Raw genomic sequence first — 22500 nt, 5'->3', positions numbered from 1 at the left:
GCCCCCCCTCAACCCCACACCATACTCCTCTGTGGATGGAGCCCACCCCACACCATACTCCTCTGTGGATGGAGCTCCCCCTCCACCCTCCACCCCACACCATACTCCTCTGTGGATGGAGCCCCCCCTCCACCCCACACCATACTCCTCTGTGGATGGAGCTCCCCCTCCCCTCCACCCCACACCATACTCCTCTGTGGATGGAGCCCCCCCTCCACCCCACACCATACTCCTCTGTGGATGGAGCTCCCCCTCCACCCCACACCATACTCCTCTGTGGATGGAGCCCCCCCTCCACCCCACACCATACTCCTCTGTGGATGGAGCCCCCCTCCACCCCACACCATACTTCTCTGTGGATGGAGCTCCCCCTCCACCCTCCACCCCACACCATACTCCTCTGTGGATGGAGCCCCCCCCTCCACCCCACACCATACTCCTCTGTGGATGGAGCTCCCCCTCCCCTCCCCTCCACCCCACACCATACTCCTCTGTGGATGGAGCCCCCCCTCCACCCTCCACCCCACACCATACTTCTCTGTGGATGGAGCTCCCCCTCCACCCTCCACCCCACATCATACTCCTCTGTGGATGGAGCCCCCCCTCCACCCTCCACCCCACACCATACTCCTCTGTGGATGGAGCTCCCCCTCTCCTCCACCCCACACCATAATCCTCTGTGGATGGAGCCCCCCCCTCCACCCCACACCATACTCCTCTGTGGATGGAGCCCCCCCTCCACCCTCCACCCCACACCATACTCCTCTGTGGATGGAGCTCCCCCTCCCCTCCACCCCACACCATACTCCTCTGTGGATGGAGCCCCCCCTCCACCCGTGGAACGACCATTAATACATGAGGAAATATGTATATACATATGTATATATAGACATTTCATGTACATACAGATGATCTCATTATTCAACACAAGGTTGCCTCTTACTGGGGGAGAGTGGAATAGATTGGGTATGGGGGGGGTCAGTATGTCTGTTTGAGGCAGCATGTCTGTTTGAGGCAGCATGTCTGTTTGAGGCAGCATGTCTGTTTGAGTCAGCATGTCTGTTTGAAGCAGTATGTCTGTTTGAGGCAGCATGTCTGTTTGAAGCAGTATGTCTGTTTGAGGCAGCATGTCTGTTTGAGGCAGTGTCTGTTTGAGGCAGTATGTCTGTTTGAGGCAGCATGTCTGTTTGAGGCAGTATGTCTGTTTGAGGCAGTACGTCTGTTTGAGGCAGCACGTCTGTTTGAGGCAGCATGTCTGTTTGAGACAGTATGTCTGTTTGAGGCAGCATGTCTGTTTGAGACAGTATGTCTGTTTGAGGCAGCATGTCTGTTTGAGTCAGAATGTCTGTTTGAGTCAGTGTGTGTTTGAGTCAGTGTGTCTGGGTTCTTGGGTTCTGTCATGTGACTCAGTATTTGCCAGCAGTGGCCTTCTGTCCTCCGGCTGAGAGGGGTGGGGGTGGAGGTTAGAGAAGGCCAGCTGCCCACGCACACTCACACGCTATCCTAACACACACACACACTTTCCTAATTCACACACTCACACGCAATCCTAACACACACACTTTCGTAATTCACACACTCACACGCTATCCTAACACACACACTTTCCTAATTCACACACTCACACGCTATCCTAACACACACACACACTTTCCTAATTCACACACACACACACTGTCCTAACACACACACACACACTGTCCTAATACACACACACACACACTGTCCTAACACACACACACACTTTCCTAATTCACACACTCACACACTGTCCTAACACACACACACACTTTCCTAATTCACACACTCACACACTGTCGTAATACACACACACACACTGTCCTAATACACACACACACTGTCCTAATACACACACACACACACTGTCCTAATTCACACGCACACTGTCCCAATTCACACTACACTGTCCTAATTCACACACTCACACACTGTCCTAATTCACACACACACTGTCCTATTTCACACACTCACACACTGTCCTAATTCACACACACACTGTCCTAATACACACACACTGTCCTAATACACACACACTGTCCTAATTCACACACTCACTGTCCTAATTCACACACTCACTGTCCTAATTCACACACACACTGTCCTAATTCACACACTCACGCACTGTCCTAATACACACACACACTGTCCTAATACATACACACTGTCCTAATACACACAGACTGTCCTAATACACACACACACACACTGTCCTAACACACACACTGTGAGGGAGACAGGGGACGGGGGGGATGGGGAGCATTTAATTGAAATGAATTCAGAAGTAGAGAGAGAGAGAGAGAGAGAGAGAGAGAGAGAGAGAGAGAGAGAGAGAGAGAGAGAAAGAGAGAGAGAGAGAGAGAGAGAGAGAGAGAGAGAGAGAGAAAGAGAGAGAGAGAGAGAGAGATTTCATCAGTCCATCGGTGTAATGGGAGTAGCCACACGTCTTATGTACGTAGTTGTTTTTGGGTCAGATTTATTGGAGCAACTTTTTTCTTACACAATAACCTTGCTGGTTACGTTACCAGATCGCTGAATAGCAACATCCACAACGAGGCGATAGCAGAGATTTTCTTGTTTGTCTTCCATTTGTGGTGAAAGCATTGTAGTCTCTTTCCACACCTTGGGACCAGAAGGTTGTTGGTTCAGCACCCCCAGGCAGGGAATGCTGCCCCCAAGTTCACTACAGTAAATCAGCAGCATGCAGACCTTGTTAGGGAAACACTGGGTACATTCTAACAGTATGTTAATATCAGACCTTGTTAGGGAAACACTGGGTACATTCTAACAGTATGTTAATATCAGACCTTGTTAGGGAAACACTGGGTACATTCTAACAGTACGTTAATATCAGACCTTGTTAGGGAAACACTGGGTACATTCTAACAGTATGTTAATATCAGACCTTGTTAGGGAAACACTGGGTACATTCTAACAGTATGTTAATATCAGACCTTGTTAGGGAAACACTGGGTACATTCTAACAGTATGTTAATATCAGACCTTGTTAGGGAAACACTGGGTACATTCTAACAGTATGTTAATATCAGACCTTGTTAGGGAAGCACTGGGTACATTCTAACAGTACGTTAATATCAGACGTTGTTAGGGAAGCACTGGGTACATTCTAACAGTATGTTAATATCAGACCTTGTTAGGGAAACACTGGGTACATTCTAACAGTATGTTAATATCAGACCTTGTTAGGGAAGCACTGGGTACATTCTAACAGTATGTTAATATCAGACCTTGTTAGGGAAACACTGGGTACATTCTAACAGTATGTTAATATCAGACCTTGTTAGGGAAACACTGGGTACATTCTAACAGTACGTTAATATCAGACCTTGTTAGGGAAACACTGGGTACATTCTAACAGTATGTTAATATCAGACCTTGTTAGGGAAACACTGGGTACATTCTAACAGTATGTTAATATCAGACCTTGTTAGGGAAACACTGGGTACATTCTAACAGTATGTTAATATCAGACCTTGTTAGGGAAACACTGGGTACATTCTAACAGTACGTTAATGTCAGACCTTGTTAGGGAAACACTGGGTACATTCTAACAGTATGTTAATATCAGACCTTGTTAGGGAAACACTGGGTACATTCTAACAGTATGTTAATATCAGACCTTGTTAGGGAAACACTGGGTACATTCTAACAGTATGTTAATATCAGACCTTGTTAGGGAAACACTGGGTACATTCTAACAGTATGTTAATATCAGACCTTGTTAGGGAAACACTGGGTACATTCTAACAGTATGTTAATATCAGACCTTGTTAGGGAAACACTGGGTACATTCTAACAGTATGTTAATATCAGACCTTGTTAGGGAAACACTGGGTACATTCTAACAGTATGTTAATATCAGACCTTGTTAGGGAAACACTGGGTACATTCTAACAGTATGTTAATATCAGAATGCCACATCCCTCATCACTCTGCTGATTTACGCTCCACCCCTCTCTCTCTCTTCACTCTCTCCTTTTCTCTCTCAATTCAATTCAAAAGAGCTTTTTTTGTCATTGTCAAAGCAAGGGAAATTAACAATAAACAAAAATGAAAGAGTTTCAAGAGTTTCAAAAGAATATAGACATTTGAAATGTTATATTATTGTCTATGTACAGTGTTGTAACATTGAGTGAATAGTTGAAGTACGAAAGGGAAAATAAATCAACATAAATATGGGTTGTATTTACAATGGTGTTTGTTCTTCACTGGTTGCCCTTTTCTTGTGGCAACAGGTCACAAATCTTGCTGCTGTGATGGCACACTGTGGTATTTCACCCAATAGGGAAATTGGATTTACTTTCAAATTATTTGTAGGTCTGTGTAATCTGAGGGAAGTATGTGTCTCTAATATGGTCATACATTTCCACCTCATTTTGTGGGCAGTGTGCACATAGCCTGTCTTCTCTTGAGAACCAGGTCTGCCTATGGCGGCTTCTCTCAATAGCAAGGCTATTCTCACTGACTCTGTACATAGTCAAAGCTTTTCTTAATTTTGGGTCAGTCATAGTGGTCAGGTATTCTGCAGTCTCTCAATTTGGTGTTTGTCCTATTTTGTGGACCCCAGACTTCACAACCATAGAGGGTTCTATAACGGTTTCAAGTATTTTTAGCCAGATCCTAATTGGGATGTCAAATTGTATGTTCTCTCTCTTTCTCTCACACCCCCTCTCTCTCTCTCTCTCTCTCTCTCTCTCTCAGCTGTGTAGAGAAAGCCAGAGAGGTGTTCCCTCAGAGTTGAGAGCACAGTCTAGGAAAGTGTGTCATCTGTTTTCCTATATGTGTGTGTGTGTGTGTGTGTGTGTGTATGTGTGTGTGTGTGTGTGTGTGTGTGTGTGTGTGTGTGTGTGTGTGTGTGTGTGTGTGTGTGTGTGTGTGTGTGTGTGTGTGTGTGTGTGTGTGTGTGTGTGTGTGTGTGTGTGTTTGTGTGTGTGTGATTGAGAGAGAAAGAGAGAGAGAGAGATGTGAGATCCTTGTCCTAGTTTTTATCTCTCTCTTCAAGGGATTTCCATGCTGGAGGCCTTGCAAGGCGTTTCCCACCCTATTTGTGTGTGTGAGTGTGTGTGCACGTATGCGTGTGTCCTCTCCATCACTGTGTCCTGTGGTGTGTAGTCTAGCCTGTCTCTCTCCTCCCTGAGGTGGGCTTTCCCCTCAGGTAGAACTCACCCCTAACCACAGATCTAGGATCAGATTACTCTACTGCTAATCCCAACCTTATCCATTAGGGGGATAAAACATATTTGACCCTGTATCAGTGCTTAGGGAAAACATCTACTGTACCTCCTTTTTGTTCCTCCCGCCGGGGAATGGTGACTCTGGGCTTGTTTGGTCAGGTCTGTTTATGTTCTGTGTGCCTCTGGGCTTGTTTGGTCAGGTCTGTCTCTGTTCTGTGTGACTCTGGGCTTGTTTGGTCAGGTATGTTTATATTCTGTGTGCCTCTGGGCTTGTTTGGTCAGGTCTGTCTCTGTTTTGTGTGACTCTGGGCTTGTTTGGTCAGGTCTGTCTCTGTTCTGTGTGACTCTGGGCTTGTTTGGTCAGGTCTGTTTATGTTCTGTGTGCCTCTGGGCTTGTTTGGTCAGGTCTGTCTCTGTTCTGTGTGACTCTGGGCTTGTTTGGTCAGGTCTGTCTCTGTTCTGTGTGACTCTGGGCTTGTTTGGTCAGGTCTGTTTCTGTTCTGTGTGACTCTGGATTGGCCTGTTGGTGTCTGCTTGTGTCTGTGTCTTGTTCTGTATTTGAGACATCTGCAGTCAGGCACTTAACACGATTACCCAGCAGCCACCATGGCCCTGGGGGTTTGGCCAGGGAGATGGAGGACATGAGAGGGGGAGGGGTGAGAGCTCATCTGGGGGAAGAGTGGAAACTGCACATCTTATCAGAGAACACAGTATTCTACAGAAGACCATTAGAGTTTCAAGTCGCTCTCCTTCCCCCTTTCTCCTATTTCGCTCTCTCTATCTCTTTCTCCTGCTCTCTCTCATTTCCTGTCTCTGTCTCACTCCTTTCCGCTCTTTTTCTCCTTCCTTTTAAAATAGTTTTTTAATCAATACAAAACATCCACATACAAACAACAACATACAGACGCTCACCACCATCCACAACACCCCTGCCCAGAGCCATCTGCTCATACCCCCATCTCCAGTGCCCACATCACTCTCCGTCACATGGCCTCAAACTGCACCATTTTGTTTCTCTCCATCGCCCACACACATTCAGCATTTAGATAATAAAGCATTTGACCTTTCCGTTGGGTTAACGATGGAGGATTGGTTGATTTTTGTTGTTGTTGATTTTTTGTTGTTTTTCAAGATGATCGGGTTTCTTACTGCACCCTCATATGCCACGTCTTGAAATAAAAAGAGAGACAGATTAAAAGTACATTTACATTGTAATACTTCTGACAGCCAACTTTCTACCTCCGCCCATAACTTTTTGGACTTTATAACGTTACCAGAAGGCATGGATTATTGAGTTATTGTTAGTTTTACACTTAAGAAATGACTCTGCCGTTGTGCTGTAGAATTTGTTAATTTTGTCTCTTGTGTAACAGATTCTATACATCTGTCACGTCCTGACTAGTAAAAGGGGTTATTTGTTATTGTAGTTTGGTCAGGGCGTGGCAGGGGGTGTTTTTCTGTGTGTTTTGGGGTTTTGGGCATTCTATGTCCTTTTTTCTATGTTTTTTATTTCTTTGTTTTGGCCTGGTATGGCTCTCAATCAGGGACAGCTGTACATCATTGTCGCTGATTGGGAGCCATACTTAGGTAGCCTGTTTTCCTTTGGGTTTTGTGGGTGGTTTATTTCTGTTTAGTGTTTTGCACCTGACCGAACTGTTGGTCGTTTTGTTATTTTGTCTAAAGTGTTCTCAGTAAATAAATTTAATGATGAGCACGAACCACGCTGCATCTTGGTCCCCTCTTTCAGACGATCGTTACAACATCAGTTTATACTGGATTAAGCATACATTTTAGTTACCTGTAATCTCGTTAGTTATGTTCCAACATTACCTCCATCTTGTGCCAATATCAGTTATTTTTATGTTTTGGTTCCAATTTTTATATTTGTTTCCAAGAGATTGTCAGTTGGATAGGCTCTCTGCAAGGTTTTGCATATCTAACCTATCATATGAATATCCTTTTCTGACTCAAATAGGAATCCCTCAAGATTGCGCTGATGTCCAAAAATGTTTAAATATACATTTCTTGATATTAAACTTTTAAATTGCATTTGAAAATATCTACATTGGTCAGTCCAAAATTGCTTTTTAATTCTGTATTACCAAGTCATTTACGGTTTCTATTCCTTTAGTTTTCCATGTGGACCAATTTATCTGTACATTCTGAAAAGCTATCAAAGATTGTTTTTTGGGAGTAAAATTGGTTCTTGTATAATGTTTCATTTTCTTCCATATTGTTCTAGTGTTCTAAACTATGAAGTTGTTCATGTTCTTAGCTTTATCCTTTGAAAATAGATTCTGGGGATGAGCATGCTCATCTTCAATATGTACTCATTGTTCCTCTTTAGTGAATTTAACTATATGCCATGACATCATTTTCTGGAATGTTCCAGGCTGTTTAAAGGCACAGTCAACTTAATGTATGTAAACTTCTGACCCACTGGAATTGTGATACAGTGAATTATAAGTGAAATAATCTGTCTGTAAACAACTGTTGGAAAAATTACTTGTGTCATGCACAAAGTAGATGTCCTAACCAACTTGCCAAAACTATAGTTTGTTAACAAGAAATTTGTGGAGTGGTTAAAAAACGAGTTTTAATGACTCCAACCTAAGTGGATGTATATACTTCCGACTTCAACTGTATGCTGAGCACTTGTTGGCTGCTTTGGCTGCTTCACTCTACGGTTCGACTCATCCCAAACCATCTCAGTTTGGTTGAGGTCGGGGGATTGTGGAGGCCAGGTCATCTAATGCAGCACTCCATCACTCCCCTTGTTGGTAAAATAGCCAATATACAGCCTGGAGATGTGTTGGGTCATTGTCCTGTTGAAAAACAAATGATTGTACCACTAAGCCCAAAACAGATGGGATGGCGTATCACTGCAGAATGCTGTGGTAGCCATGCTGGTTAAGTGTCCCTTGAATTCTAAGTAAATCACAGACAGTTTCACCAGCAAATCACACCTCACAAAGACACAGTGGTTGGAACCAAAAATCTCACATTTGGACTCCAGACCATTGCTCGTTCTTCTTGGTGTCACGTCCTGACCAGTATAGGGGTTATTTGTTATTGTAGTTTGGTCAGGACGTGGCAGGGGGTATTTCTTTTATGTGGTTCGGGGTGGTGGTTTGTTTAGAAGGGTGTTTGATTTATTATTTCCGGGTTTTGGGTTATGTTTTTGTATTTCTATGTTCTTTCTAGTTTAGTGTTTTCTATGTTAGGTAATTGGGTGTTGGACTCTCAATTGGAGGCAGGTGTTTGTGGTTGCCTTTGATTGAGAGTCCTATATATAGGGATGTGTTTTGTTTGTTAATTGTGGGTAGTTGTCTTTAGCATTGCTGTTATGTGTATAGTCTGCTAAACTGCTTCCTGTCGTCGGTTATTGTTTTTCGTGTTTACATTTATTTAATAAATATAATGATGAGCACGCAACCCGCTGCACCTTGGTCCTCTCTCCTACGACAGCCGTTACACTTGGCCCAAGCAAGTCTCTTCTTCTTATAGTAGTAGTTTCTTTGCAGAACAGTTGATGTTGAGATGTGTCTGTTACTTGAACTCTGTGAAGCATTTATTTGAGCAGCAATCTGAGGCTGGTAACTCTAATGAACTTATCCTCTGCAGCAGAGGTCACTCTGTGTCTTCCTTTCCTGTGGTGGTCCTCATGAGAGCCAGTTACATCATAGCGCTTGATGGTTTTTGCGACTGCACTTGAAGAAACTTTCAATGTTCTTGACATTTTCTGTATTGAGTGACCTTCATGTCTTAAAGTAATGATGTCGTTTCTGTTTGTTTATTTGAGCTGTTCTTGCCATAAAATGGACTTGGTCTTTTACCAAATAGGGCTATCTTCTGTATAACCCCCCCCCCCCCCACCTTGTCACAACACAACTGACTGGTTCAAACTTTTAAGGCACAACTTTTAATTGAAATGCATTCCATGTGACTACCTCATGAAGCTGGTTGAGAGAATGACAAGAGTGTGCAATGCTCTCATCAAAGAATGATGGCTATAAAATATATTTAGATTTGTTTAACACTTTTTTGGTTACCACATGATTCCATAAGTGTTATTTCATAGTTTTGATGTCTTGTAGAAAATAGTCAAAATTAAGAAGAACCCTTGAATGAGTAGGTGTAACTTTTGACCGGTAGTGTATATCTATATTTTGGTACCCCCCTTTTTTCCCCAATTTTGATCTTGTGTCATCCTCCGAAACATGACCTGCTTAACCCGGAAGCCAGCCGCACCAATGTGTCGGAGGAAACACTGTTCAGCTTATGACTGAGGTCAGCCTGCAGGCGCCCAGCCCGCCACAAGAAGCCACTAGAGCCCGATGAGCCAAGTAAAGCCCCTCCGGACAAACCCTCCCCTAACCCGGACGATGCTGTGCCAATCGTGTGCTGCCCTATGGGACTCCCGATCACGACCGGTTGTGATACAGCCCAGGATCGAACCTGGGTCTGTAGTGACGCCTCTACCACTGCGATAGAGTGCCTTAGACCACTGCACCACCCGGGAGGCCCGCGAGTATACTTTTTGGTAGGGTAATTGGTATTACAGAGAATAAATATCTAAACTTTGGGAGCCATGCCCATTCTAAAGAGGTTTATTCTACCTGTAAGATTTATGGGAATATTATTCAATTTAATTAGATCTGCTTTCATATTGTTGAGTAATGGGATAAAGTTATCTTTACGTAACAAAATGTGGAAAAAAGTCAAGGGGTCTGAGTACTTTCCGATTGCACTGTATTTGTTGTTTATTGTTACTTATTAAGCATCCTAAGTATTTGATATGATTTGTGGTCCACTTAAAGTATTGCAGGAGATCGAGTTATTCTTTTTCCTATTGCCATTATTTTGTTTTTTTCCACATACCTTTCAAGACTGAGATTTTAGAGTATTCTTGAAATAGTTTTTGCAAGGGGGTCATTACATTTTCAACATTGGTCAGATATACCAGGAGATCATCTGCAAATAAGTTTAGTTTATATTAATGTTTGCCAATACTGATACCTGTTACTTTGGGTCCTGTCTAATTCTTTTTGCATGGGGTTCAATTGCCAGTGCAAACAGGAGAAGAGAGAATATCCCTGTCTTGTGCCCCTTTCTAAAGCAATTTCGTCAGATAATGTATTATTTGTGTATATTTTTGCTTTAGGATATTTATATAATATTTTTATTAAATGAATTATTTTAGCTGGAAAGTTGAAAGCTTCCAAAGTTTTGAATAGAAAAGGCTATTCAAGGCCTCCCGAGTGGCGCAGCGGTCTAAGGCACTGCATCGCAGGGCTTGAGGCATGACTACAGACCGGCCATGACCCAGAGTCCCATAGGGCGGTACACAATTGGACCAGGATCGAACCCGGGTTAGGGGAGGATTTGGCTGGGGGGGCTTTACTTGGCTCATCATGCTCTAGCGACTCCTTGTGGTGGGCCGGGCGCCTGCAGGCTGACCTCGGTCATCAGTTGGATGGTGTTTCCTCTGACACATTGGTGCAGCTGGCTTCCAGGTTAAGCGGGCGGATGTTAAGAAGCGCGGTTTGGCAGGTCATGTTTCGGAGGACGCATGGTTCTCGACCTTCACCTCTCCCGAGCCCGTTGGGGAGTTGTAGCGATGAGACAAGATCGAAAAAGGGGGTAAAATACAAAGAAAATGAAGGAAAAGCCCATTCAAGATGGTCCAAAGCCTTTTCAGCATCAACAGCCATTATTGATACATCTATATCAAGTTTTTTAGCATTTAGTATTAAACTGAAACATGTTCTTCTATTTGATTGTGTCTATTTTTAATAAACCCTGTTTGATTGATATGTATGAAGCCTGGTAAGATTTTTGACATTTTATTGCTTATAAGCTTTGTTATTATTTTATTGTCACAATTTATTAAACTTATGGGTCTATAATCAGCAGAGCACCCAGATTTAGCTGGTTTTAATATAAATGAAATAAGTGTTTGATACGTGGAACTCCTTCCGTCTCTCGCTCTGGTCTGTTGTTACAGCAGAGTCCCTAGCAGAGCAGGGCTGGAGACGGGATTTGGGGGGTAGGAAGTTTGGATGATGGAAGGAGAAGTTTTACAGACACACACACACCTAGAGCACACACACACTCCCAAAGCACATACAGTCAGTGGCTGTGGACAGGAGTGGGTAAGAGGGGGAGGCAGGGTGAGGGAGGGGTTAGATGGGGTTGTCAGGCCGGGAGCCAAAGAGGGTTTAGAGGTGTCCTATTATAGCGCACCAGGAGACATCCGCTAGCTAATCCCCTGCCAGTTTACACCTTCACCTGTGAAAAGGCCTCACCTATCTTTGGCCTTCATAATTTCCTCTGCTCACTTTCCGCCATCTATCCCTCGCTCTCTCTCTCTTTGCCTGTCCTTTATTTCCACACGCCTTCTATCTCATCCCTCCCTCCTGCCTAGTCCCTTTTCCCTCTGTTGGTTTTGACCACTGGTACTGTACCCCACTAGTTAACACAGCCACAAAGTCAGATTCCTCAGCCACAAAGTCAAAATTGGTTACACAAATGTGCTTTTTGGTCTTAATTTAAGGTTATGGTTAGGCATAAGGTTAGCAGGTGGTTAATGTTAGGGTTAAGGTTAGGGTAAGGTTTCAAATTACATTTTAAGAAGATAAAAGGTACAAATGGGTGGGGTAATGCCATAATTATGACTTTGTGGATGTGTTAACTAGTGACGACACTCCAGCTCTCCTCTCCTCCCTCCCTTCTTCTCCCTCTTCCCTCCCTCTCTCCCTCCTCCCCCTCTCCTACTGTTCTGTGGTGTTAGCCCGGTGGTGCTCAGTCATTCCATTGACAGATTACCTTCTTAATGGAATTTAATTATTTAGTTTTTCCTTGTGGCCGTTCATCCATGAAAAGAGTGACAGCAGCAGGGGGAAAAGAGAGGAGGAAGAGGAAGGGAGGACTGTGTAGAGGTGTGTGGAATGAAGAGGAAGGGGGGAGGGAGGAAGAAAAGGAGGGATGGTCATTTCCTCTGATGGTGCGAGTCTGAATCACTTCTGTTTGGATTTGTTTGGATGTCATTCAGAAAGAGGGAGGGAGGATCTGGGGAAGAGAGAGAAAGAGGGAGTGAGGGATAGAAGAGCGGCAGTGTCACACACACACACACACACACACACACACACACACACACACACACACACACACACACACACACACACACGCACACACACTGAAGGGACAGGAGAGTGAATGACGATCAGTTTGCAGACAAAAGAGATGTTCTGTAAGTGTGAATGAGTTGTGTGTGTGTTGGGGCTGTGATGGGCTTCCCTCTGACTCAATGGAAAAGCACAGTGCCATTAGTGCGCACACACACACCCACACACACACAAACTTCTGTACTGTACTCTCTCTCACTCTCTTTGACTCTCACACACAGAATCTTTCTCTCTCTTCCTTCCCGTTGTCTCTATCTCTTCCCCTGTGTCCCTACCTCTCTTTTCCTCCCTCCCTCCCTCTCTCTCTTTATCTCTTTCTCTCTTGCTGGGGATTCTAATTAAGCTTGGCTGGCCTTTGATGTTGTCGCCTTGGCAACAGTCACCATGACGAGGTTGGGTCTGCAAAACACCCGCTCTCACTCTCGTTCTCTCTCTCTCTCTCTCTCTCTCTCTCTCTCTCTCTCTCTCTCTCTCTCTCTCTTTCATGCACACATACACACACACTGACTGACATGCAGCATTCACAAATCGTTTTACCTACAATACACGAGTGTGCAGAACACAATGACTCCTTGCGACACACACCAACGACATGATGAATGCTCCTTTTGTCTTTTCACCAGTGGCACCAGTTGCATGCTACACTGTCACGCAAACAGAGACATCTAGTCTGAAAGCTGAAAGTGTATTTGTGCTTTCTATCCAGCAGTGATCCACAGCTCGTTGTGTCTGTAAATGCACTGAATGTCATTCTGCTACTAGAGCACAGGGAGTGTCACTAGCCTGGGTGCCTGGGTGACTGTGTCTGCTTTCAACCAGGCCACAGGCTTTAGCTGTCTCACCAAGGTAAGTTGGCTGGAGCAGACACAGACACCTGGGTTAGAATGTTACCACTACTGAACTCTCTTTTAGTGTCACATTTCAGTTTAACTATCTGTATCATTCCTTCTCTCTCTCTCTCTCTCTCTCTCCCTTTCTCTCCCCCTCACTCGCTCTCTCTCTCCCTCGCTTTTTGCTCTCTCTTTACACCCCATCCCCCTCTCTCTCTTACTCTTTCTCTCTCTCCTCTCTCTCTCTTTACCCCCCCCACTCTCTCTTGTTCTCTCTCTTTCTCTCTGTCTGTCTTTCTATCTCTCGCTCCCTATCCCTTGTTCTTCAGTCTGTTAGTGGTTGTACATTATATCCTGCTACAGTGCAGGCCAGTTGAGGCCCCGGCAGATGAGTTGTGACTTCTGGTTGGTTCTGTACTGTGTTAGTTCTGTTGTTTGACCCTCTCATAGTGTTTGTTGTGTATGATGAGACAAAGTGTGTGGGATAAAAACCTCTCCAGATGAATCATGTGGATACAGTAAGAGCTGCTCTCTCTTTCTCTCTGTGCTCAACTCTGACTGTTCCTCTCTGCCCACCAGCATCTGTTCAACCTTTCATTTAAAACAGGGACTTCCCTACCTCGCTCCATCACTCGCTCTCCACCTGTCTGTCTCTCCTCTTCTCTGTCTCCCTTCTTTTTCTCTCTTTCTCATTCCCCTGCCTTCTCTTTTTCCCTATCTCTAGCTCCTCCCTCTCTCTCCTCCATATCTCCCCCCTCTCTCGTATTCTCTCTTCATCCCCCCCGTCCGTCCGTCCGTCCGTTCGTCTCTTCCTGAAGGGGATGGTCTCTACTAAAACCCTGCTCTTAGCTCTTCCTCATAACAACCGCCCCGGCGACAGTATCAACAGTAACCACAGCAATTAAGAAAGCAAACAACATCAACTGAGCAGGAAAAAAACAGCAATTAAAGCATTATGGCTAGAGTGTGTTCATAATGATGCCAGAAATACATCCATAATGATGTCTCAAAGTAATGCTGTGACTGGGATAATGGGATCACTTAGGTTCCTGGGGTGTTAGCAGACAGTCAGCAGACAGTAAGCTGAGAGTCAGCAGACAGTAAGCTGAGAGTTAGCAGACAGTTAGCTGACAGTTAGCAGAAAGTAAGCTGAGAGTTAGCAGACAGTTGGCTGAGAGTTAGCTGAATCTTAGCAGACAGTTATCTGAGAGTTTGCAGACAGCTGAATCTTAGCCTACAGTTAGCAGACAGTTATCTGAGAGTTTGCAGACAGTTAGCAGACAGTTAGTATACAATTAGCAGACAGTTAGTATACAATTAGCAGACAGTTAGCCTAGAGTTAGCAGACAGTTAGTACATTCACATTTACATTTTAGTCATTTAGCAGATGCTCTTATCCAGAGCGACTTACAGTAGTGAATGCATACATTTCATACAATTTCATACATTTTTTTTTTTTCTGTGCTGGCCCCCCGTGGGAATCGAACCCACAACCCTGGCGTTGCAAACACCATGCTCTACCAACTGAGCTACAGTTAGCAGACAGTTAGTAGACAGTTAGCAGACAGTTAGCCTACAGTTAGCAGACAGTTAGCCTACAGTTAGCAGACAGTTAGTAGACAGTTAGCAGACAGTTAGCAGACAGTTAGCCTACAGTTAGCAGACAGTTAGCCTACAGTTAGCAGACAGTTAGTAGACAGTTAGCCTACAGTTAGCAGACAGTTAGCCTACAGTTAGCAGACAGTTAGCAGACAGTTAGCCTACAGTTAGCAGACAGTTAGCAGACAGTTGGCAGACAGTTAGCCTACAGTTAGCAGACAGTTAGCCTACAGTTAGCAGACAGTTAGCAGACAGTTAGCCTACAGTTAGCAGACAGTTAGTAGACAGTTAGCAGACAGTTAGCAGACAGTTAGCAGACAGTTAGCAGACAGTTAGCCTACAGTTAGCAGACAGTTAGTAGACAGTTAGCCTACAGTTAGCAGACAGTTAGCAGACAGTTAGCAGACAGTTAGCAGACAGTTAGCCTACAGTTAGCAGACAGTTAGCAGACAGTTGGCAGACAGTTAGCCTACAGTTAGCAGACAGTTAGCCTACAGTTAGCAGACAGTTAGCCTACAGTTAGCAGACAGTCAGCAGACAGTTGGCAGACAGTTAGCAGACAGTTAGCCTACAGTTAGCAGACAGTTAGCAGACAGTTAGCCAACAGTTAGCAGACAGTTAGCAGACAGTTAGTAGACAGTTGGCAGACAGTTAGCCTACAGTTAGCAGACAGTTAGTAGACAGTTAGCAGACAGTTAGCCTACAGTTAGCAGACAGTTAGTAGACAGTTAGCAGACAGTTAGCTGACAGTTGGCAGACAGTTAGCCTACAGTTAGCAGACAGTTAGCTGACAGTTGGCAGACAGTTAGCAGACAGTTAGTAGACAGTTAGCAGACAGTTAGCCTACAGTTAGCAGACAGTTAGTAGACAGTTAGCCTACAGTTAGCAGACAGTTAGCAGACAGTTAGCCTACAGTTAGCAGACAGTTAGTAGACAGTTGGCAGACAGTTAGCAGACAGTTAGTAGACAGTTGGCAGACAGTTAGCTGACAGTTAGTAGACAGTTAGTAGACAGTTAGCAGAGTTCGTTTTATATGAGGGAAAGGGGAACAAAGCAGTCTAAACATCAACAGTGTCACTACATTCTAACAGCTTCCTCTCATCAAATCAATGATAATCCACTGTGATATGCAAAGCCATTATATTGACTACTACAGGCACTAACACTGTAATCATGTACCAAACTACTGATAATGATGATGATGATGATGACCATAATGATGATGTCGACGCTCATTACTAAGTAATTAAAAAGTAGTTAAAATGCTACCTCCGCTCTAACCAGCCCTTGTTCTATCTTCTTGTCCCTTGTTCCTCCTTTTCCCTACCACAGCTCTTCGTCATCGACAACGGAGCGGACGACTGGCGCATCGCCATGACGTTGAATCGGGTGTTGCTGATATCGTTGGAGCTACTGGTGTCGGCGGTGCATCCGGTGCCCGGGGACTTTAAGTTCCAGTGGCGGGCACGTCTGGCGTTCTCTTACGCCCCGTCCCAGGCTGAGGCTGACCTGGACATGGTGCTGAGTGTTCCCATGTTCCTCCGCCTCTACCTCATCGCCCGAGTCATGCTGCTGCACAGCAAACTGTTCACTGATGCCTCCTCGCGGAGCATAGGGGCCCTCAATAAGGTGTGTGTGTTCACTGATGCCTCCTCACGGAGCATAGGGGCCCTCAATAAGGTGTGTGTGTTTACTGATGCCTCCTCACGGAGCATAGGGGCCCTCAATAAGGTGTGTGTGTTCACTGATGCCTCCTCACGGAGCATAGGGGCCCTCAATAAGGTGTGTGTTCCCTGATGCCTCCTCACGGAGCATAGGGGCCCTCAATAAGGTGTGTGTTCCCTGATGCCTCCTCACGGAGCATAGGGGCCTTCAATAAGGTGTGTGTGTTCACAGTAATGACAGAGAATAAATCCTCCTCTGTCAGGTAACCGAGGACAGTAATGACAGAGGCTAAATCCTTATCTGTCAGGTAACCGAGGACAGTAATGACAGAGAATAAATCCTCCTCTGTCAGGTAACCGAGGACAGTAATGACAGAGAATAAATCCTCCTCTGTCAGGTAACTGAGGACAGTAATGACAGAGGCTAAATCCTTATCTGTCAGGTAACCGAGGACAGTAATGACAGAGGCTAAATCCTTATCTGTCAGGTAACCGAGGACAGTAATGACAGAGAATAAATCCTCCTCTGTCAGGTAACCGAGGACAGTAATGACAGAGGCTAAATCCTTATCTGTCAGGTAACTGAGGACAGTAATGACAGAGGCTAAATCTTTATCTGTCAGGTAACTGAGGACAGTAATGACAGAGGCTAAATCCTTATCTGTCAGGTAACTGAGGACAGTAATGACAGAGGCTAAATCCTTATCTGTCAGGTAACTGAGGACAGTAATGACAGAGGCTAAATCCTTATCTGTCAGGTAACTGAGGACAGTAAAGACAGATATACAGCAGGAATAATAAGGCAGAAGGGTGCTTCCTTATCCCCTACGTAGTGCACTACTTGTATCCAATGCCCATAGGGAATAGGGTGCCATTTGGGACGAAACCTATGAGAATGAGATGCAGGGAAATTATTGAGAGAATTGGCAAATCAGAGTGAGAGAGTGAGTAGTGGGTATTACATGAGTGAGGTCAACAGTAAAGCGATAAAAGAAAGGGAGATATGATAAAGGGAATAGTACAATGAGACTGAGATAAGGAGATGTAGAACTAATAGAAAGACACAGACAGAGAGAGAGAGTGAGAGGGAGAGAGGGAGAGGGTGAGTGAAAGAGAGAGAGAGAGAGACCTGAGAGTAACCTGGGGAAGGTTTTCTGTAGTATCATCAATGTAAGAGTTCTAAACTTCCTTAATAAGCACAATGTCTTGAGTAAAAGCCAAATTGGATTTATACCAAAACATCGCACAACTGATCATATTTACACCTTACACACCCTGATAGATAAACATGTCCACCAAAATAATACCAAAATATACACTTGCTTTATCGACTTCCAAAAAGCATTTGATTCTATTTGGCATAGAGGACTGTTCTACAAAGTTATTGAAAGTGGTGTAGGGGGTAAAACATATGACATAATTAAATCAATGTATACTGGCAATACGTGCAGCATTAAAATTGGTAAGAAAATAACAGAATTCTTTAACCAGGGGCGGGGCCTTCGTCAGGGTTGCAATCTGAGCCCTGCACTCTTCAATATTTACATTAACGAATTGGCCACTATTCTAGAAAAATCCTCAGTCCCTGGTGTTAGTCTCCACAATTCAGAAGTTAAATGCCTACTCTTCGCAGATGACCTATGCCTGCTGTCACCCACAGCACCTGGCCTACAGCAGAGCCTGGACCTGCTAGAGCAGTACTGCCAGACCTGGGCCCTGGCAGTAAACCCCAAAAAGACTAAAACAATGATTTTCCAGAGAAGATCCAGATCTCAGGGAATTAGACCAAAGTTCTCAATTGGTACAAAATATATAGAGTACTGTACACACTACAACTACTTAGGTTTAAAAATAAGCTCAACTGGACACCTTAATGAGGCAGTGAATGAACTGAGAGAGAAAGCACGCAGGGCATTCTACGCCATTAAAAAGCAAATTCAAATTGAAATACCTATTAAAATTTGGCTAAAACTAATTGAATATGTCATTGAACCAATTGCACTTTATGGCAGCGAGGTGTGGGGTCCACTTGCAAAACAAGATTTCATCAAATGGGACAAACACCCCATTGAAACCCTACATGCAGAGTTCTGTAAGATTCTCCTACGTGTCCAGAGGAAAACTACAAACAATGCATGCAGGGCAGAATTAGGCCAATATCCACTAATAATAAAAACTCAAAAAAGAGCAATTAAGTTTTGGAAACATCTAAAATACAGTGACCCCCTCTCATATCATTACCAAGCCCTGCAATGCCAAGAGCTGAGCAAAGAAAAGAGTCCCCTCATCCAGCTGGTCCTGGGGCTGAGTTCACAAACCTGTTCTACTAACACACTGAAGCCTCAGGACCAGAACATCCAATCAATCAGAATAAACCAAATTACAACACAGTCAAAACAAAACTACATTGCTTATTGGGAAACACAAGCACAAACACAAAGCAAAATGCAGTGCTATCTGGCCCTAAATCGACAGTACACTATGGCTAAATATTTGACCATGGTTACTGATCAAAACCTTAGAAAAACCTTGACAAAGTACAGGTTCAGTGAGCACAGCCTTGCCATTGAGAAGGGTAGACACAGGAAAACCTGGCTCCCTGTAGAGGAAAGGCTGTGCAACCACTGCACCACAGCAGAACCTGAGACGGAGCTGCATTTTCTGACAAAATGTCAAAAATATAAAACAATTAGAGAGTGTCATTTCCCCAAATTTGAAACCCTTATTCAAGGTTTCAAAGACCTCTCTGATGAGGCTAGGCTACCCATCCTGTTGGGGGAGGACGCAGAGAGCTGTGGGTTGGCAGCGCACTACATTGCTGCCTGCCATAAGTTGAGGGACAGTGTCTGACAGACCAATAAACCTGCACATGTCCTCAACTGTATGATTATTGTTGAATGTATGGTTATATTGACAGTTGGTTATTGTTGTTACTGTTGTCCCGTTGACAATTTTTGATTCTCAATTTTTATTTATTTTTATATTGTAAATATCCAAAGTAAGCTTTGGCAATATGTACATTGTTACGTCATGCCAATAAAGCGAATTGAATTGAATTGAATTGAATTGAGAGAGAGAGAGAGAGAGAGAGAGAGAGAGAGTGAGTGAAGGAGAGAGTGAGTGAGAGAGAGAGAGAGAGAGTGAGTGTGAGAGAGGGAGAGAGTGAGTGAGTGAGAAAGTGAGTGTGTGAGAGAGGGAGAGAGTGAGTGAGAGAGAGAGAGTGTGTGAGAGAGGGAGAGAGTGAGATAGAGAGAGTGTGAGAGAGGGAGAGAGAGAGAGAGAGAGAGAGTGTATGAGAAAGGGAGAGAGGGAGAGAGTGAGTGAGAGAGAGTGTGTGAGAGAGAGAGGGAGAGAGAGAGAGTGTGTATGAGAGAGGGAGAGAGTGAGTGAGAGAGAGTGTGTGAGAGAGAGAGAGAGAGAGAGAGTGTATGAGAGAGGGAGAGAGGGAGAGAGTGAGTGAGAGAGAGTGTGTGAGAGGGAGAGAGGGAGAGAGTGAGTGAGAGAGAGAGAGAGAGAGAGAGAGTGTATGAGAGAGGGAGAGAGGGAGTGAGAGAGAGAGTGTGAGAGAGAGAGAGAGAGAGTGATAGAGAGAGTGATAGAGTGAGTGTGTGACAGTGTATTAGATGAGTAATGTGTTAGATAGTGAATTGGGTTGTAATATGTCCTTCAGGATATGGCTGAATGAGATGTAATGTGGGGAGCTGCTGTATGTGGAGCTCCTGGTGTTCTACTTGATTAACCCTCGTTTATCAGCTCTTAACACTTCAAAGGTTGAACTAACTACTGCTGAATGGACAGTTAATATGACCTGTTCCATTTATTACTATCAATATGACCTGACATGATTAAAACATGATTAATCAGGACCATGGAGGATGGAATCCCAACGTGAGAGTTTTCACATAAATCATGTGTTGTCAACAAGGGCTTTGAGATAATATTATATGTAGTAATACAGGTTCAAAAGGCCACAGGCTCCATTCCAGGAAGGCCGTCCCATTCAGTTGGTGTTTGAAGGTGCACTTTAACACAGTTTATGTGTACAGATTTTATACAGTTGAAGTCGGAAGTTTACATACACTTAGTTTGGAGTCATTAAAACTCGTTTTTCAACCACTCCACAAATTTCTTGTTTCTTGGCAAGTCAGTTGTGACATCTACTTTGTGCATGACACAAGTCATTTTTCCAACAATTGTTTACAGACAGATTATTTCACTTATAATTCACTGTATCACAATTCCAGTGGGTCAGAAGTTTACATACATTAAGTTGACTGTGCCTTTAAACATCTTGGAAAATTCCAGAAAATGTCATCATGGCTTTAGAAGCTTCTAATAGTATAATTGACATCATTTGAGTCAATTGGAGGTGTACCTGTGGATGTATTTCAAGGCCTACCTTCAAACTCAGTGCCTCTTTGCTTGACAGCATGGGAAAATCAAAAGAAATCAGCCAAGACCTCAGAAAAATAATTGTAGTCCTCCACAAGTCTGGTTCATCCTTGGGAACAATTTCCAAACGCCTGAAGGTACCACGTTCATCTGTACAAACAATAGTACGCAAGTATAAACATCATGGGACCACACAGCCGTCATACCGCTCAGGAAGGAGACGCGTTCTGTCTCCTAGAGATGAACGTACTTTGGTGTGAAAAGTGCAAATCAGTCCTAGAACAACAGCAAAGGACCTTGTGAAGATGCTGGAGGAAACAGGTACAAAAGTATCCACATCCACAGTAAAACGAGTCCTTTGTTGACATAACCTGAAAGGCCGCTCAGCAAGGAAGAAGCCACTGCTCCAAAACCGTCATAAAAAAGCCAGACTACGGTTTGCAACTGCACATGGGGACAAAGATCGTATCTTTTGGAGAAATGTCCTCTGGTCTGATGAAACAAAAATTCAACTGTTTGGCCATAATGGCCATCGTTATGTTTGGAGGAAAAAGGGGGAGGCTTGCAAGCTCAAGAACACCATCCCAACCGTGAAGCACGGGGGTGGCAGCATCATGTTGTGGGGGTGCTTTGCCGCAGGAGGGACTGGTGCACTTCACAAAATAGATGGCATCATGAGGGAAGAAAATGATGTGGATATATTGAAGCAACATCTCAAGACCTCAGTCAGGAAGATAAAGCTTGGTCGCAAATGGGTCTTCCAAATGGACAATGACCCCAAGCATACTTCCAAAGTTGTGGCAAAATGGCTTAAGGACAACAAAGTCAAGGTATTGGAGAGGCCATCACAAAGCCCTGACCTCAATCCCATAGAAAATGTGTGGGCAGAACTGAAAAAGCGTGTGCGAGCAAGGAGGCCTACAAACCTGACTCTGTCAGGAGGAATGGGCCAAAATTCACCCAACTTATTGTGGGAAACTTGTGGAAGGCTACCTGAAACTATTGACCCAAGTTAAACAATTTAAAGGCAATGCTACCAAATACTAATTGAGTGTATGTATACTTCTGACCCACTGGGAATGTGATGAAAGAAATAAAAGCTGAAATAAATCATTTTCTCTGCTATTATTCTGACATTTCACATTCTTATATAAAGTGGTGATCCTAACTGACCTAAGACAGGGAATTTTTACTAGGATTAAATGTCAGGAATTGTGAAAAACTGAGTTGAAATGTATTTGGCTAAGGTGTATATAAACTTCTGACTTCAACTGTACGTTATATACGTTATCAATGACATTTAACACTGTGTATGTGTGCGTGTGTTATGTGCGTGTGTGCGTTACATCTGCGTGTGTGCTTGCATGCATGTGTGTGTGCTTTGCAGGTGCACTTTAACACAAGGTTTGTGATGAAGACTCTGATGACCATCTGTCCAGGCACTGTTCTCCTGGTCTTCAGCATCTCACTGTGGATCATCGCTGCCTGGACCGTACGAGTGTGTGAGAGGTACGTGTGAGAGAGGACTAGTGGAGTTTTGTCTCTCTCTCTCTCTCTCTCTCTCTCTCTTTCACTCTTTCCCTTTCTCTCTCTCTCTCTCTCTGTCTCTCTCTGT

General features: G+C 44.1%; 1 pseudogene; it reads left to right on the top strand.

The window, feature by feature from the left end:
* LOC115176863 (small conductance calcium-activated potassium channel protein 2-like) overlaps positions 1-22500 on the top strand; it is a 93431-nt pseudogene that overhangs the window by 31557 nt on the left and 39374 nt on the right.

The sequence above is a fragment of the Salmo trutta genome, chromosome 37, assembly GCF_901001165.1.
Source record: "Salmo trutta chromosome 37, fSalTru1.1, whole genome shotgun sequence".
In the NCBI taxonomy this organism is placed as follows: Eukaryota; Metazoa; Chordata; class Actinopteri; order Salmoniformes; family Salmonidae; genus Salmo; species Salmo trutta.
Note: the sequence above shows the minus strand (reverse complement) of the source record. Positions and strands in the feature narration are given on the sequence as shown.